The 18,330-nt window shown below is 38.5% G+C and overlaps 1 protein-coding gene across 4 annotated transcripts in view; it reads right to left on the bottom strand.

Moving 5' to 3' along the window:
- znf462 (zinc finger protein 462) overlaps positions 1 to 8,096 on the bottom strand; it is a 57,330-nt gene extending 49,234 nt beyond the window's left edge. Inside the window, exon 1 of one of the 4 annotated variants that reach the window (XM_028024732.1) lies at positions 3,662 to 8,096. The gene's annotated coding sequence lies outside the window, so the exon portion shown is untranslated. The remainder of the gene's footprint in view (positions 1 to 3,661) is intronic. The other 3 variants (XM_028024730.1, XM_028024731.1, XM_028024728.1) reach the window with 3 other exon arrangements.
- Positions 8,097 to 18,330: the final 10,234 nt, after the last annotated feature.

Raw genomic sequence — 18,330 nt, 5'->3', positions numbered from 1 at the left:
GCAGCAACTTCTAGCAGACTAGATCCGCCGCAGCCAGCCTGTCTTGCCAGATGAATGTGTCTACAACAGCAGATTCTCGCCTGCTCGTCCTCTATCGGCTCCTCCTCGAGAACTTGTCTGCCCTACCGAGGTGGGGAGAGAAGGAGCGTGGCCACCATTTTGATTGCTCTTCCCAGCCCCAGCCTTGTCGCAGCACACCGTGTCAAGCTCACAGGCTTCTTGTCAGCAAGATTTCACACAGTGGCTAGGAAAGCTGCAGAACACACACACGCACACTCCTTTCAATCTCCAGGCAGGCTGGACACCTTCAGTCTATTATGCACACAAAGTCACCTAAGGCTGAGCAGATAATACAGAGCATGTTCATGCATGACACCTAATCTCTAAATGGCTCAAAACCCACATCAATACGAGTAATTATGTAATAACATGAACATGTGCAGCCCAGATCTCCACTCCCTCGAGTCCAAGCTATCATAAGTTGTAACGATCTGCTTTTATTTTAATGAAAACCGCTAAAGAGTGCCCGATGGGGCAACCTGGAAACGGATCAAAAACAAAGCAAGAATCATCATTAGAATTTCCTACAAGAAACCGCCTGCAAAAGCCGTTGCTTCACTCACGCACACACACAGAAACAGAAGAGCGTGCATGCGTGCGTGTCGATACCTTAACTACCTGCAAGACCAAAAAACAAAAAATGGCATTGTTCTGCTATTAAAAATTCTATCGTATCCCCATGTCCACCTGTAGATAGAGTCACGGTTCTGAAAGTGTTCGACAAGCAGCGCTGGTGCAGGTTGGGCTGCTCTCAGTGGTATTAAAAAGTCGGTTTGAAAGAGTAATGTGCTAGATAATTGAAAACAAAAGATTTGGGATATAATGCCAACAGCCAAAAAGATGAGCTGTCCAAGCATATTGATTGTTGCTTCATCAAAACATCATATAGCAAGAGTAGAGGAAGAAATATGAAGATGTCCTTGTACAAACTTAATAGAAACATAAAGTAGATCCATTTAACACTAAATTATGAACTGGCACCTAGAAATGACGTCAAACCTAAACTAATGTGTTCCAGTTAAATAAGAAAACTATAGGATATTCAAATTAATATAATCAGTGACCAAATGAACTACAATTAGCAATATATGCCTGCAATGTACATTTATGTATGCTTTACACAATAACGACATATTTATGGCAGGAGATTGCATCATATAAGGTGACTGATATTTAAAATTAAAAAAATTTAACTGCAGCTACCACTCAGTTTTATATCCAAGGCAGCCATTTTGGGAAAAGCGCACAAATAATACCCAATACTAAAACATGTGACTGTATTGTAGTAAGAGGACAGTTTCCTGCCGTGGCAGTTTTTAGAAAAAGTTTGAGATCCACTGTGTTAGGGAATTGTATTAATATTTTTACTGAAGTTCTTCCAATGTTATACCAGGCAAGCTTGTTTCCACAACCTGGTATAAGATTCTCACAATATGATAACTGAGAAAATGATCAACCATCAAAGTATTATTGTACTTGTGAGTGTAATTTTTAAGTGAAAACATGTAATAACTTAATTGCTTTTACTTTAAAAGTTAAATTCAATAAAATCTAGCTTTATTTTTAAAGCACTTTAAAACGTTATACGGGACAAAAGTGCCATTGATAGACAGAAAGAGCAACAGTTAATCCTACCACAAATAGTGCATTGACTATTCCATTATACATATTTGAATAGTCATTTGGCTTGTGTTATTTGGATAAACAATAATTATATAATTTTAAGTTAAAAGCAGTAAATTAGCTGTTTTCAAGTTTGCTGTCCAGCTCTGCACTCATAACAGGCTATTAGAAGCTAATATTAGCTGATTGGTCAGGCTGTCTGTTGCAGTAGCCAAACCAGCCAGTTTAACAGACATAAAACGGTGTTGCCACTAGGAGTACTCCACATTTTTACTTAATAGTTTCCAATACATTGCATCCAAAAATAATTACTAACTGAATAAATGTTTATTTCCTATAAATAAAGAAAAGTGTAGATCTTAACCAGTTTTCTTCTTTCCCCAATTTGTTCCTTCAAATTGACATTTTGTCTCTCCGTGTTATATTTGCTAAGCCATAAACAAAGAATGCACTTTAACCATTGCATTACTTTTGTCATTTAATATTAATAGATTATAATTATAATTTTAAAAAGTGCAACAATTTGTTTGCTAGATACTATTATGATAAAATAATTTCTCTCAGGGAATAAATAGTATTTACTTTAAGAGCAAAGGGGTGACATGACCAGCACCCAGGAAATGCAGTAGTCCTCTTTCAGCCAGCTGGCTGGTAGTGTGCAGGTCATTGAGGTGATATGCTACTCCATGCACCACAATTCCATTCACTCCAGCAATGTCCAGCTATTTGCCTTGGATCTCATTAAAATTAGTTTGAAAAAGAGAAACAAAACGGTGTAGCATTTCAGTGGTTTTGAAACATTAACTTTTTAAAACCCTGGTAGATCTTCAAACCTGAAGATCTAGACTATCTGTAAGCATGTAAGCGAAAGCAAAATTCTCATGGGAGTTAACACCTTGAACGCACCGCCACTTTTAAACTTCTCCTGCTTCCCTTTCAGCAAGCTAAAACTTCAGAGCTGAAAAAAGCAGCAGAAGGAGGAGGAAGAAGAAAAGGTGGATGAGCTCATTCTGAACACAACCTTTGTTCTGCCTGCCTGTCTGACTCCAGGGGCTCTCCTTGGAGACTCATCTTTCCTTCCTCCATTTTATGGTGAAGCCCTACTTTGTGTGACATACCTGACTTGAGACCAGTGACAAGCAAAACAGCACCTCCAAGCAGTCAAGCTGGTAACACTGAAGCAATAATCACCCAGGAAATAAAAAAACCTTAGAACATAATATAGGTAGAACCAAACTGTGGGTTATCTTAGAGATATCTAACTCCAACGCTGTGGAGAACGGAGTCCAAAAATCGCTAGCTGATAAGGTTTCTTTCTCTAGAAGCTGGGAGGAGGAGGAGGGGGATAGGAAAGCACTGGACATGGCTTTCATGGTGAGTGAGTAGGTGTGTGTGTGTGTGTGTGGCTGGACCAGCGGCTATGGCAGCTTCTCTGTGTCGCTAATGGAGTCTGGGAGAGGAGATCAACCCAGAGCAATGGCTCCTCCATGAAGCTACCGCGCAGGCACCAGAGAGAGAGAGAGGGGGGCCACCGACTAATTCCCCTGACCAGACATGCCGGCGGAATAACAAAACGCTCCGCTCCGGTGCTGCCGAAACACGCAGGCGAGCCTCCTACTTTGCGCCACCACCACCACCAACGCTGCCGCCGCGTCCATTTCCTTGTGTCACTTTAACAACAAACCGAAAGGCGACATAAGCGAGGAAGCAGCGGCTTGGGAAGCGAGAGGACCCACTTGACTTTTTGGGCTGCCTACTGACTAAAAAGAAAAAAATCTCGCCCCGACTTCCTCGTCTGGACCCTGGACGAAACCCGAGCGAGCACGCAGCTCTTTCCAGGTCATTCACGAGGCGCTCTCCAAATTATATCCCATGATCTACCACACCGACGTTCTCTTGGACCTTGAAAGCCCAGCAGCAATCTTGACGAAACTGGACGCACAATCACAAGAAGGGGAGATTAAAACCAAAAACTCACTGGTACAATCTTCTCCTCGAGCGATCCTCCCGAAAGTTGTCCTCGTATTTCATGCGTGCGCCCGGTCGGTCTAATGGATGATCGCCATCTTTCCTGCTTCTCCTTCGCTGCAGCTGCAGATGACCTGAGATCCGTCTGTCTCTGAATAATGAGCAACCACACAGACAAGGAAGACAATCTGCAAAGCAGGCTACACAAAGAAGTTTGGGAGACTAGCAAGCACCAGAGGGTGCACAAGAGTTTACGATGAGACGAGGAGAGAGCATCAGCAGGATGGACAATGTCTATGCCCGAGAAGCTCATCCTTCATCTAGACTGAAGTCAGATGATCTGCAAAGCCTTATCAGCGGCTCAGAGCACCAGCAGATACACGCGGCCACCGTGAATTTTATATAGGCAGGCAATACTATGTGCGCAACGTCATGAGGTTATCTGCAGTTCACCTTGGTGATGCTGCAGCTTCACGCCATACATAAGAATATAGATATTTCCACAAATACATAAATAAAAATAAATATATATATATTAAAAAACGTATTTAGTAAGACAGAAAAAGACTTTTTCAGCTATTTGTAAACACAACCACATTTACCAAAAGGGTTATTCTAAATAATCAATTAATAATAATCTCAATTTTTTTTTTCTTATTTTATGCCCCTTGCTCCAATCACAAAAAAAAAAAAAAAACATGGCTGATGTGCTCCTGCGGGCTACTGCTGTGACCAGCTAACAAAAGAAAAGGAGCCCAGCACAAAAGGTGCGGGGGTCCTGCTCAGATGTATGTCAGTAGTAAAAGGATGGGGCTGGATGCCTGAGGGGGGGCGGAGGGAGCTGAGCTGTAAGAAGCCAAGAGGGCAGGCATGCATATATGGGTGGGTGGTTAGTGAGGAGAAGCAACCTACCTGCCTTGCATGATTGAGCAACTAGAGTGTAATATATCACCTGAGAGCCTTTTTTTTAGTGAAGAGCTATAGGTGAATATTACTATATTTGCTGTGTTTCAGCAAAGTCACACAAGTTACATTTTAATGCAGTTGCATAGAAGAATTTAAAAAAACAAAACAAATCTATCTATTTATATCTATCTATCTGACACACCATTCAAAATTGGAAAGACAAGAGAACTACAATCTAAGAACCTCTTCTATTTATTTTAAGGGTTTTCTGGGAAAAAGTGAGCCTTTAGAATCATTGTATGCTTTATATACAATATGCCTCTGCAAATCATGTCTGATATAATAACTATTTCATCTTCTTTTATGAAGACAATTATGCTATTTTACATTATAGTCTTGGGGTTTAACATTTGAATGCATCATCAAAAAATATATTAAATATCTACAATGTTCCAAGTATTGGAGATCATCCTTATTGTGTCATGTCTATTTTTTAGTTTTCAGTTAAACTTAAGTTTATTTAACAAAATGACCTAGACTTTAAAGGTTTAATGAACAATTATGGTGCTGTGTCATTATATTTTGACCGATTCCCTTTACCACATGAAGATCATTAAAACAAAGAAAGAAAGAAATATAGTCAAAAATCGAATGTGATACTTCTTGATAAACAATTTGTAAGTATTTGAGAGAATTCAAGAGATAGAAATAAACGTACAGACTTATTTAGAGTTAATAGAGATGAGTCAAGATAAATGTATTGTAGGACAAATATGACATATCTATATCTATACAAAAGATTGAGAAGGGTGTATTTTTAATTTTATTTGAACAAAACAAATCCCCAGAGTTTTAAAAAAATAATAAAATAGTTGTTTCTGTCCAAACAAACCACAAACTGTGAAAATTCAAGATTAGCTATATAAACTCAACCTTTAATAATGATTGATGTCAATGGGTTCACAATCTGCTTGGCAACCAACCGGAACAGTTTTAACTGCACAGTATAAAACTGCTGCTCACCAGATATGCCTCTGCAGGCCACCTGCAGAATGTTCGAATGAGGTTCACATGGACAAACTGGAGAACTGTTGGAAAATATTTTTAGGGATTTGTTTTGTCATAAAGTTTTTATTTGAAGAGAAGAAACCACTACACTCTAGCTTGACAATTTATCCCAACTTTGGCAACATTCCTGAAGTTGCCAAAACTGGAAACTGCCTGTTTTAGCAACTTCTGGGACAAGACAGGTTACCATCAATTTTGGAGAAACAAATTAGTAATCATACCACCATAATGAAGTATTCTATAAAATGAGAAAATAGGTCTGCATTTGTCTGTATTTCTCCAAGATAGCTTTAAGGAATCACAAAGAGATATAATCGCAAATGTTTTACCCCATTTTTTCACATCTGACCTCTGACATGTTGTATTTTATCCAATGCAATATTGCAATATGGTGATTTGCTTTGTGGGATGTCACAAATGAATGATGAAATTTTGAGGTCATACTTATACAGATTAAGAACATTTTGAAGGCTTTACAAGTCTTCAAATGGCAGCATAAATCAGGTCAGTGTTTGGCTCAGCATGTACTTGCCTATTAATCAACACACAGCTCATTAGGTTTGTTGGCCAGAAGGTTGTTCCAAGCATCATGGAGATCTTACCACAGTTCCTCTGTGGATTTAGACTATGCAGCAACTTCTGCTCTTTCATCTAATCCCAGACTAACTATGTTGTTGATATATGGGCCCTGGGGGAACCAGGGGTGGGGTGGGAAATACCATCTGTTGCAGGACTTCTTGGTCCTCTTACTAGAGAAGATGTGTTCTGTAGGACAATACGCAGTGCCTTGAAAAGTATTTATATCCCATAATTGATCACAATATAACAAAATTTAGTGTATGCTATCTAACTGTATTTTATCTCATAGACCAGCATATAGTAGACCATGTTCCTCAAGTGTAAGGAAAATAGTACATGACTTTAGAAAAAAAAAGACATATATAAATCTGTGAAAAAGTGCGACATGAATTTGAGTTCAGTCTCTCTGAGTTAATGGCTTTCATCAGAAGGATGAAAGGAGGATGGTAGTGAGCCATTCATTTGATTAGGGTGTATTGAAAACAGTGGTTGTTTTTTTAAAATGGCCATATGGGCAGTTGCCCAGGGCAGCATTAGAAAAGGCAGGGTAGGGAGGGCACACGTTTCTATTTCTTTTCCCCATGTTCAGTCAGGTGGTTGTTGGCATTTTCATGTCCATGTCTAAATATCTGAAACATGCAGGACAAGAACCCCGTTTGACTGACTGTGGAGACGACTGGTTTCACAAGTACTGTTAGTCTTCTTAGGCCAAAAGAAAAAAAAAAAGAGCTCACATGTTCCATTTTCTTCAAAATGCAAATGTTAAATTGTCTTTATTTAAATAAAACAATGCCTTTATTGTTTTATAACAATAAAGGTATTGTAGATTGGAGGACTGACATTTGTTCTATCAATACCTTATCCCACCTGCCAATAGGTTACTAGGGACCTCTTGACTCTTTCTCTAATGCCAAGCCTTTCAGTTAGGTCATGGGCTGACATCCTACATTTTTTTAGACTTTTCAATGGTTGGTCGCCTGACTTAAGTCAGGTATTTGATTCAGGTGTGTTGGAACATGACTGCATCTGAAACAGGCAGCCAGGATTGCAATATATTAGGTCTGTATTTGTATCACATTCTTCCCACTTACAGATGATGGAATAAGCAGTCCTCATTGAGATGTTTAAAACTTGGGTTGTTGTCATATAAACTTAACAATGAATCAAACTAACATTGATTTCACAACTTTATCCTGAACCAGTTTGCTTTGTTCATTTGTCTTCTGATAGAAATTGTTTACTTATGTTCTTGAATAAACTGTCTGAGATCTACACAGAATAATTTTCCTCAGACTTCACAGTTACAGTATTTGGTACATTCTGCTGGTTATCACATAAAATTCCAATAAAACACAGGAAAAGTTATGGCTTTGGTATGATCAGGCACATTTAAAGGAGTATGAGTACTTTAACAAGGCACTATGTTATGTCCACAAAACAAATAAAATAAAAAATCAGAAGTCTTTGTTATTGTAATATTTTTATTTTTGCCTTTTGTTTGTGGACAATAAATGGCCATATCTTATCTGATGATTCCAACAGAGGATTTTATTGTTTTCATTAACACTGAGAGGCTTCAACTCTCCAACTCTTACTCATTTTCCTGCTTGTGTCACATAACTGCCTCCGGATTTCTGGTGATTGCTGTCTAACATCCACGCATCCATACAGAGCCAAATTCAATTTGTGATACAAGATACATAGTTAATCATGTTTGATAAGTGTTGATGTTCCCTCTTGTGATTTTCGCTTATGAATTATGGATTGCGAGATGCATCTTTTTGTGGAGCAAAATAGAAAGCTTTGGATGGACAAATGATTTTTGCTCTCTGTGTTATCAATGTGCAATCCTTGCCTCTAGAGTTGAAACACAAGTATCTCCTCAACGCTGTTGCTAAGCAGTGTGAAATAAACTGTATCCAAACGATGACACCTTGGGAGTGGGGTCGTGTAAGAATATGAAGTATGAAACATCCTGTTTGAGGATGAGATGACAGATGGAAACAGGAATGAGCTTAAGTTAATGCACTTCTATTGTGCCAATTCTCCTGTTGCAGTGACGTACATAGCCCCATGTATTTCCCTACCAATGTGGCAATGGTCCCTTCGCCAAAAAGTGACTTCCTCCTCCTTTGGGTTTTCCTCTGATGCAATGTCACTGTTCTAGCTGTTTCTTTAACACCCTTTACTTGGAGAAAAAAAACAAAAACACCTCAGATATTTATGCCAGACATATTCAATGTCTCAGCAGTTCTTTAAAGAAAAACCTCTGGAGGAACAATGCATGTACTGTAGACAAATGCACACTGTGTTGACAGTGTATGTTAAGAGGTGCTGGAGAGCAGTGAGGGTTTATCATGCTGCTTGGACATATGGCCGTTGCAGCAAATCTGATTAATACGGGAGGGCCAGGAGTCCGGCGTACAACAGAGGATAGACTGCGCCAGGACATCCCCACTGGTCCGGCCTCCCCCTCAAACGTTCCAAACTTAGCCTGCACAGCTAAAAAAGGACCTTCCACCACAGATTCAGATGGTCAAAGCAGTGGGGAATCAGGAGAGGGTGTGTTGTTAGTTACAAGGTGAACAATGACAGGGGACTTTATGGGCATTTTAGGAACTGGGAACATTTTCCGAGTCTAAATTCTTCTAAGGTTTCAAAAAAAAAAAAATTAAATAGAACAATTATTATAAAATCCATCCATCATGTATTCCAGCATTTTATTGCAGGGTTGTGGTGGGGCTGGTGCTGATGTTTCATTTGATGAAGCACATCACCCCAGTTCTAAAGTCCTTATACTGGCTCACTGTAGCTCAGAGAATAGATTTTAAAACACTGTTGTTAGTTTATAAATCACGGAACGGCCTAATAAGACAATACATTAAAGGTCTGCTGTTGTTGTATCAACCTTCTAGACCTCTGAGGTCTCCTGGTTCTGGTCTGCTTTGCATCCCCAGAACCAGAACCAAACATGGAGAAGCAACATTCAGCTTCTATACACCATACATCTGGAACAAACTTCAAGAAAACTGCAAAACAGCTGAAACACTGAATTCTTTTAAATCAAGACTGTTTAGAGTTGTTTTGAAACATGATGAGTGAAACATTGCACTCATCAAAATGTTATGTTCGTTAATGGATTTCTCAATTGTTGATATTATTGGAATTTTTATGACTATCTCTGTGCTTTTATAATGTAAAGCACTTTGAACTCCCTTGTTGCTGACAGACAGAGAAGGTTGAGAATGACAATCAACCTTCTCTTATGAAAAATAGAGAACTCATTGAAAGAACACCTTCTTTGATTTCCTCCATGCTATTTTTAGTATCAGACGTTTGCAGATAGAGCTGGTGTCAGTAAATCTTGGGGATAGATTTAGAAGATTTAGAAGTAGAATGTTTCAGCTCATCTGAGCAATATGTTTGAAGAATAATAAAGTTCAGAATGTACTGTTACACATATGCTGGCCTTCAGATCATTAGTTTTTTTTTTTTTTCATTCATCTGTAACAGATCCAGGAGACAAACTCAGAAAACCCTCTCCCCAGTGACACTTTCAAACTCAACCTGGGAGATCCCCAGGCATTTGGAGACCAGAAGGGAAATATTGCTTTTCCAATGTTTTTTTGCGTCTGCTCTGGGGTCTAATCTTAGGGGGCTGGACCCAGGAAAACCTCCAAAGGATGGTTCCCAGAAGGCATTCTGATCAGTTACTAGTGTACCCACGCAGTTTATATTGAATGAGTAAACTTCCTCTTTTGCTGTTGGCACAGAGCCAAAAGAAAGTTTTACTGATCTCACTTATTATCCTGCTTACTGTCTTGGTATAAAACAAACATGGATCCATGTTGTTAGTTTTAGTTGATTTAAACACCTTAGTTGTTGCTCTGACTGAACTCACTGTTGGTGAGTAGTTTTTCCAGTAACCATCCAGAGCTTTAGGAAGCTCTCCATGCATCTTCACACATTTCCCTCTCTGTCACTTAAAATTCTGTTGTACTTGACAGTCATAGTGGATGCTGGCTTAGACTGTTCAGCCTGCAAAGATGAGAGTTCCTTGATCATTACCAGCGTAGGTCACAAGTAACTGTCACAATGACGGTAGATCTTGTAGAATATATTCCTTACATGCAAAATATTATGACATTTCTTAAGTTTCTCAACCTGTGATCAAATGAGAACATGTTATATAAGAATGGGTTTAGTTTGAGTTGAATAATTTATATATGAGTGTATGGCAAAGTCTTTGTGGATATAATTTAGTATTTTGAATATTAAGATTGGGTCTTAGACATAAAAAAACCCCCTAGTTTTTCCGTTTACAGTACAAATAAATATTGGTGACACTCCTGTCTGCATTTTGAGTCCTCCTGCAAACACTTCATGACAACAGCAAGTATTTTCCAAAGAAAATAATGTCACATATCCATTTATTAGAATAGACAAAAGTCCTTCCAGACAAGAAAAATGAAAATCAACACCCAAAATTTCTTTACATTTTATACCTTTCATTTCTTCATAAGACCTTTTCTAGTTTCCATGTCAACATTGATTAACAGAGCACTCCCCCCCCCAAAAAAATTAAATGTTAAGCTATTTAGTTTATCATTAAACAGCTAAAAATAATAAAATAGTAATAGTTTTTCATTTTTAAATCAGTGTAATCTAACCCATTCTTTTAACTTGAGAATTTGTCACACTATCAATCTAAAATATTCAGAGAGAGAGTGCATGTCATTGTCAGATGTAAATTAAACTGAAGCTCTTTGACACAAACTGGACCTCAGATTTTTTGAAGACAAGAACTTTAACCCAAAGAGCCCTATCCTCACAGTAAAACATGGAGATGGATCATCATGCTTGGATCTTTGTTTTTATTAGGGTGAATGATGACTTCACTGCTCTTCTTATTTATCAGAAGAGCTGATAAATAAGTTCAAGTACTATAAAAGCTAGGAGAAGAACCTCCTTCCCTCAACTAGAACACTGTAGACGGGTCCTGTTTGGGTCTTTTGGGATGACAGTGACCCAAAACCAACAAGAGAAACAAGAAGTGGATGTGGATAAATCACATGTAGGTCATGGAGTGGCAAAGGCAGTCTCAGAACCTCAATCATTTGCAGAGGGGTCTGAAGCTTGAGCTGTGAGTGGAATCCAAGTACCTAAAGGATTTAGAGAGTTTTTTTGTAAAGAGGAGTGGGCTTAATTCCCCCACTACAGATGTTTCAAATTCCTCAGTGTCAGTGGAATGAGCTTACAGCAAGGAGGTCAGTTGTTGTCGGATTGGTTCTAGATCAGTCATGTGTTTAGCAGCATTTTGCACTTACAGTCAAGTTATGACAATCTGATCTCAAAGACTAAGACATAATACTTTATATTCAGAGAAGATTTTTAAAGATTAATTAGTGGATTATGGTTCCTCTCTTCCTTTATTAAACTTCAAGTATGTTACAGGGTTTAAGAACAGCTTAAGTTGAAAAATTATACCATGATTCCTACACTGAGGACCATGAAAGTTTACATAAAATGTAAAATATTTAAATCTTGTACAACACAATAGAATGCAATAACACATTTTGTGTTATTTTTCTTCCAGAATATTGTTGACGCACGTACAATGTCTACGTTTATATTGATATAAATTTGAGTTTTTCTCCGATTTTCCAGTCTCTGGTTTTTCCAAACCAGAGACAAAAAATACGGGTAAATGTGTTTTTTAAGTGTGTGGTGTTGGCAGATAATTTGTCATTGTTGCAAACTTTACGGCTTTTAAGTCCTCATTGTCTGATCTCAGTGAAGTGATTGCCTCTGATAATGCCATTAACGAGTGCCTCCCCGTTCTCTAGGGCACAATCAAGAGACTCAGAATGACGAATGCTTTCATTTCTGAAACACTCAGTGATGTTCCTCTATCCTGATTTATCAGGACCAAAAAATGACTACATCTTTTGCTTCTAACTATCTAAATGATATTACACTAGAATACTTGAAGTCAGAATCGCATTTATCATAAGCTAAAGTCTTCATGTATTGTTCTCTTTTTTCTATTTTAATAAGGAAACTTAAATTCATCATAGCAAATCAACATCCCAACATGATAATACTAAAAATATGATGGAGTAGAATATATTCCTTACATGCAAAATATTATGACACTTCTTAAGCTTCTCAACTTGTGATCAAATGAGAACATTATATAAGAATGGGTTTAGTTTGAGTTGAATATTTTATTCATGTATGTTTAATAATAGTCAAATAATTATTGACTGTTTAATAATAAAACCAAAATGGGAAAATATACCTGCTTCTCCTTGCAGGGTTGAGGGGAGGCTGGGACCTGTCTTCAGAGCTCATTGGTCGAAACACAGAGATAAACAGCTACGCATGTACACACTCATTCTAAATGACAATGTATACAGACCACCAATATCCCCTAATGGAGTACCACAAGGAAGCACATGTATGTAGGCCGAAAAAAATAAGCAAAAATGAAAAAAATCAGCCAGTGAAGTAAGGTGCATGTGCGCCAATCTTTTACACGTCAGGAATCGGCTACAAAAATAGCTGCCCACCTAAAAAGTGGAATTGTGTTTGAAAAATTAGTGCATTTTAATAAAACAAATCAGTCAAGGAAGGATGATGTGTTTTTATCTTCGTAAGTCAGAAAATAGCGACTCTCCCAAAGTTGCTCATATTTGTGCTCAGAGCAATTCTTCAGACAACTAGAACTGGGGCAGACGAGGCTGGATGAGGAGCTAAGCTTATCTTGCCACAACAAACAGGAAAGAGAATGCAAAAACAAGATGAGAAAAAAATCCATCTCATTACATAATCCATTTGTAAGCCTTGATTTAAACCTTTAACTTTTCTGTTTCAATTATATCTCATGAAGTTGACTTAACAGTATTTTTCTTAGATCTTAAGTTGCTTAATATCCTTTTGAATCCATCAAAATATACTGCTAATACTGTTGATGTAATCATCATTACAAATGTAATACAATGCAGCAACTAATAAGTGTGAGTTTATAAAAGTTTGGTGTGTGATTCTTTTTACTTTAGCTATGGTCTTGTTATGTTTTCCTGCAAATGTGATTATTGTTAGTGCACATGTAAAATTCACAAGAAAATGTTGAATAAATTTGAGGTAGACATATTTGCACATCCCACATAGTAGATGAGTAATTACTTTAGAAGCACCTGGATCTTCTTTTTATGTCGCTCCCCTCCCATCCTATTATCTGAGTTTCTGTCTGCAGGCACAGTCTAAGATGCCCAGACTTTATCCTCATCAATGCAACAATAAATCTGCTCTGCCACAGGAACTCAAAAGTCCCCAGGTGAGCGCCGCACAACGAGGCTGTCCTATCAGAGAACAGCCGAGCACAGAGTGGACAGTGGCATCTCAGGGATTAAAAAACTGCTGCATCCACCGTTCCCCTGGCCCATTGACAGATGGATAAAGCCTTGGACTTCACCTTATTGAAACGAGGAGAGAGTGCCCGGGGAGCCATGAAATCCATAGAACCTTCTTTAAATGGGTTTGTAAGAGGCTTCCGCCTGGCAAACCACGGCTGAAAGAGCCCATTAAATAAAGCCGTGCTCCTCAGCAAGGAGCTGGGCAAGATTCATCAGAGAGGAGAAGGCAAAGATAATGATAGCTCATGGCCAGATGCTAGACTCTGGCTCCTTTCACATGTCATGTGGGACCATGTCAATAAGAGCAACAGCAGACAGGTAAACAATGCTTTCTCACCTCTCCTCTAGGATTGTCTCTTCAGAAGAAAGATAAAGTGAACCTAATCTGCACACATATTTGCAGTGCGATACCGTTTTGACTAACATTTTTATTTGTTGCACAATCATGTCCATATGCCTACAGCTTTGCCATATTTTGTTGCAATAAACCATTTGATATATTGACAGGGATTTTATGTTTTCAGTCAAACCAAAGAAGGGCATAATTTAATGTGAAAGGAAGTGGATGCATGCTTTTCAGAATTTATGATGCAAATTAATGCATTCAGAAATCATCTAAGTGATAAGTAGAGGTCACCTGTGTATAAATTATTCCCTGTCTGAATATCCCTAACAAAATGCCTGTTAAGCATTAATCAGAGAAACAGCCCATGGTGGCTGGAGGAAGTGCAGAGATCCAAAGCTCAGTCTTGGAGATTCAGTTGGCAAGACAACCAATAATCACGCTCTACATAAATTTAGCAAGTGTGGCAAGAAATACATGGTTCCACTTATAACGCTTTGAACTACATGCAACATATGTGGCAGAAAGTTCATTTGTATGTCTCCCTTAAAACATTAGTTCCACAGTTGAATGCAACCGTTGAATGCAAATGCATATGACACATTTCAGCTACAATGTTATAAATTTAAGTTCAAGAGGTACGAACACATCTGTAAAGACGGCATGGAGCCTTATGCGTTTTTACTGTATGCATTTTATTGGCTAGAGGTCTGAGGCCGTCACTTAGTCAGGCTTGAAAAGTCTGACTAAGTGACGGTTCTTGCTTCAACAGTGTTTGAACGGAACTTCATTTTTTCCTAACCAGCAGAATCCAGAGCTATCTCAACTCTGCTTCTACTTGAACAGTCAACGTAAAACTTTATTTTTTCCTTGGTTTTTTTGTTAAAAACACAAGAAAACTTGGTTGTCTGGAAAGACCTTCAGTGAAGGTGGAACTCAGCCTGGATCAGATTTGAATATCAATGTGGTCAGATGAGATGGAAAGCTGCTGGTATGAAGGAGGAAGAATGTCTGAGGAAAGCCTCCGGCAGGACAGAGGGTGAGAGATGAAGGGAGAAAGGAAGGGGAAGATCTGTCACTTGATCCTTGTTCCACCTGTTATCTCGTCATGAAACCTGTCAGGAGGGGAGAAACTGCACCCTGATGTCTGAGGGAGACCTAGTGAGAAGAAAATCATGGGGTGGTAGGGAAAGGATGGGGTAGAGAAGGGAAGAGCTGAAAGGTGAAGGACATGCAGAAAGATGTACAGGGTTGAGGAGACCAAAGTGGGTGACCTGCAGAAAAAGAATGGTGTAGTGTAAAAAAAGGGGGTGAAATATATGCATACCTTTGCATATTTCAGATGCCAAGTCCTAAAATGCGGCAGCTAAACACGGGGGCTGGCAGATATGCAAATGGGACGATGTACCTGTGCACCACCAGATTACTTTTCCCGCATTTGCTATTCATATATTTGCAAGGTGACTCACTTCAGACAAAGCAGGTGATCAAGAGCTCTTTCCATTTTCCCCTCTTCTCCCTCCTTCTTCCTCATCTGAACGGCGGTGAGAAGAGGAGAGCCGGCAGAGGCACGATGGATCCACAGCCTCAGCAGAAGTCATAAGCCTTGCAAATGCTGCAGCCCCACAATTGCATGCCCTAAGATTTGATATGTATTCTGTCAGCAAACCCCATTTAATCCATTTTGCTGTCAGCTCCCTTTAAAAGCATCTCAGCTAATACAGGCAGAGTTGGGATTGTAGCGAAGAGGCAAACAAGGCAGCAACATCTATTGCCAACATTCACAAAAAAGTCTGGGAAACATTTCACATTTTCATCTTTGTATTGTTCACTTTGCTGCTCTGAAGCAATTTTATGCAAATCAGTTTTGATCACTCAAGCTTGTCGTCGGATGTTCACAGACTTATAGATTCTCATAGATTCATATCTGCTGTGGAATTTTATATATTAGGTGTTTAATTAATATTATTAGTAATAGTAAAAATATTAATAGTATTTTTTACGCAGCGGTAAATTCAATCTATTTCGTGCAACAGTAAATTTAAAGAGACATCTATATGGCGAAGAATGCAGAATTTAAATACCAAACATGATAATGTTAAATATCTTAGAAAGTTGGGTGTTTTCACACAGCTTCAGTTCCAGAGAACTGATGCTGACCAATACTGATTGGTCAAAAATATAGCTAATCTATTCAAAGCAGTAAAAGTTTTAGCCAAAAGATAGCTTTGTGTTTGTGTCACCAAACACAAACGAAAAGATTGTAAGAATACGGCAATGCACATTTTCTATTAAATACATGATTTTTACCCCCCCCCAACACTGGTCCCTCGCATGTGCGAGATACGGGACATAAAAAGCACATCTACAACAAGTATAAACATGGCTCTCCAAGGTCACATTTTTGCACTAAGGATGTCATGCAATCATGAGAAATAAATGAAAGTGTGCCACTTCCTGAGGGGGGAAACCACAGCAAAACACTGGGTTGTGGTCAAATTGTGTAGGGTGTCTAGTGGTATGGGGGTGTGTGTGTGTGTGTGTTTTTCAGCATCTATTGTAAAATTTCAAGATTTTGACTATTTCCTAAAATCTGCACAGGTTCTTTTTTCATTATATTATTTTGTTGACGATGCTTTTGATGGTGATGTAAAAAGGCCGCAACTAAAGTGTGTCATCTCTATACACATTCTGCAAAATGATCTCTTTGGATCAAGTCCCAAAAATCCAATCCAATACTCAAGGCATCATCGTGACCTGCATTTCTGTTGTGTCTTCCTTCCAATTACCGGATTCTTTCCTTTAACTCATTATTTTTTCCTGTGTTGTTACAGGAGACGTAACCCTGAACCCTCTTTTGTATTTTCTCATGTCACAAATATAAACCTTTCTGGTTTTCAGCAGGGTTTTTTAAATGATAAATCAATGCAAAGTAATACATCATTGTGCAATGTATTTCACAGTCTGAAATTTTTAACAATCATAAAGAAAATAAATTGTGGCTACAATAAAACAAACCCAATAATATGAGAAGGGTATGTATGGACTACTTATAATTCTTAGAATCTTTTGAATGCTGATGTGCCTAATTTCGTAAATTAAAAGAGATTCTTTCTTTTCTTTTGGTCAATATTTAAGTCTAACAGTTTAGGGCAATGAAAGTATTTTTTAATTGCAAATAGGAAACAAGAAGAGTATTTCTACACCATTTGTGTGCCGTGCATTAAATTGTGGTGACAGAGCAAATCAGAATGTGAATTTCCTCATGAAATTAAAAGCATGACTGGAATGCCAAATAATCCAATTTACTCTCTGGTCTTTGTGAATGATTTAGGGTTTATTTGAAATCCTAAACAGCCGGGAAAAAAATCCGTGGCCAGGATCCTTGAGAGAACATTGTTATCTTGTCTATTTTTTTGATTCTTTGAACCTGCGCTCTCATAAGGTCAGACAATAAATAGATCTGAAAGATATGGAAGCAGGTATGAAATATTAAAGCCGTGGTGTAAGTTCGGGGAGCGCAGACGAAGTTGTTGGCATTTAATTTCACTTCTTTGTCGAGATTTCCTCCTGCCACGGTCGGCGGCGTCAGCAGATTCCCTTTGCTTGGGCTGAAATTCATGGGACAAGTGTCCATGTCAGCACTTTCTCCCCACCCCTCAGCCGGGGCGTGCAAAAGGACATCACACTTGTCAGCTGCACTAAGCCAGAATTATAAGGACAAATAAAATAGTGTGTCTGAGAACGAGGCCTCGTTCAAAGAGGATGTCCTTTGGGCTGAGCGAAATGATAACTTGTGAGGGGTTTTCAGATGAACTGACAGTTCTGTCCGTGTTTGTGCGCATTCGTGAATCAAAGCGTGGCTGTCTGCATGTGCATGTTTGTTTTTGTGAAAATATTCCTTTTTGAAGAATTTAAACGTGGATTCTTGTGATATCTCTGCTGCAAACATGTTTTGAATGAAAATTAATGCGAAATCAAAGTTAAATTTGATCTGTTCTCTCTTTTCCTGCAGTGAAATACAAACTATGTCTGGAGCAGGTGTTTAAAGTGGTTTTTTAAGCAAAGGTCTAAACTGCTTGATGTTCCTTTCAGCTCTGACAGACGAATATTAACGATTGGTTGTCACTAGTTACATCCCTCCTTAGATGATGAAAATCTTTTTTTAAACACTTAACAGTTTTTTTTATTCTTTTAATAGATATTTTCCAGATATATTGGCTTTGAATTAAGTTTTCACATAGCCAGAAGAAAGAACTTGATCCACCAAAAATATGAAAAATAAGCACAGCCATTTTTCCATGAATTATAATGAGCTGTTGACACAGTGCATTATAATTCATGCTGGCACAGTCAAAACATTGG

The sequence above is a fragment of the Xiphophorus couchianus genome, chromosome 8 (assembly GCF_001444195.1).
Source record: "Xiphophorus couchianus chromosome 8, X_couchianus-1.0, whole genome shotgun sequence".
NCBI lineage: Eukaryota > Metazoa > Chordata > Actinopteri > Cyprinodontiformes > Poeciliidae > Xiphophorus > Xiphophorus couchianus.
Note: the sequence above shows the minus strand (reverse complement) of the source record. Positions and strands in the feature narration are given on the sequence as shown.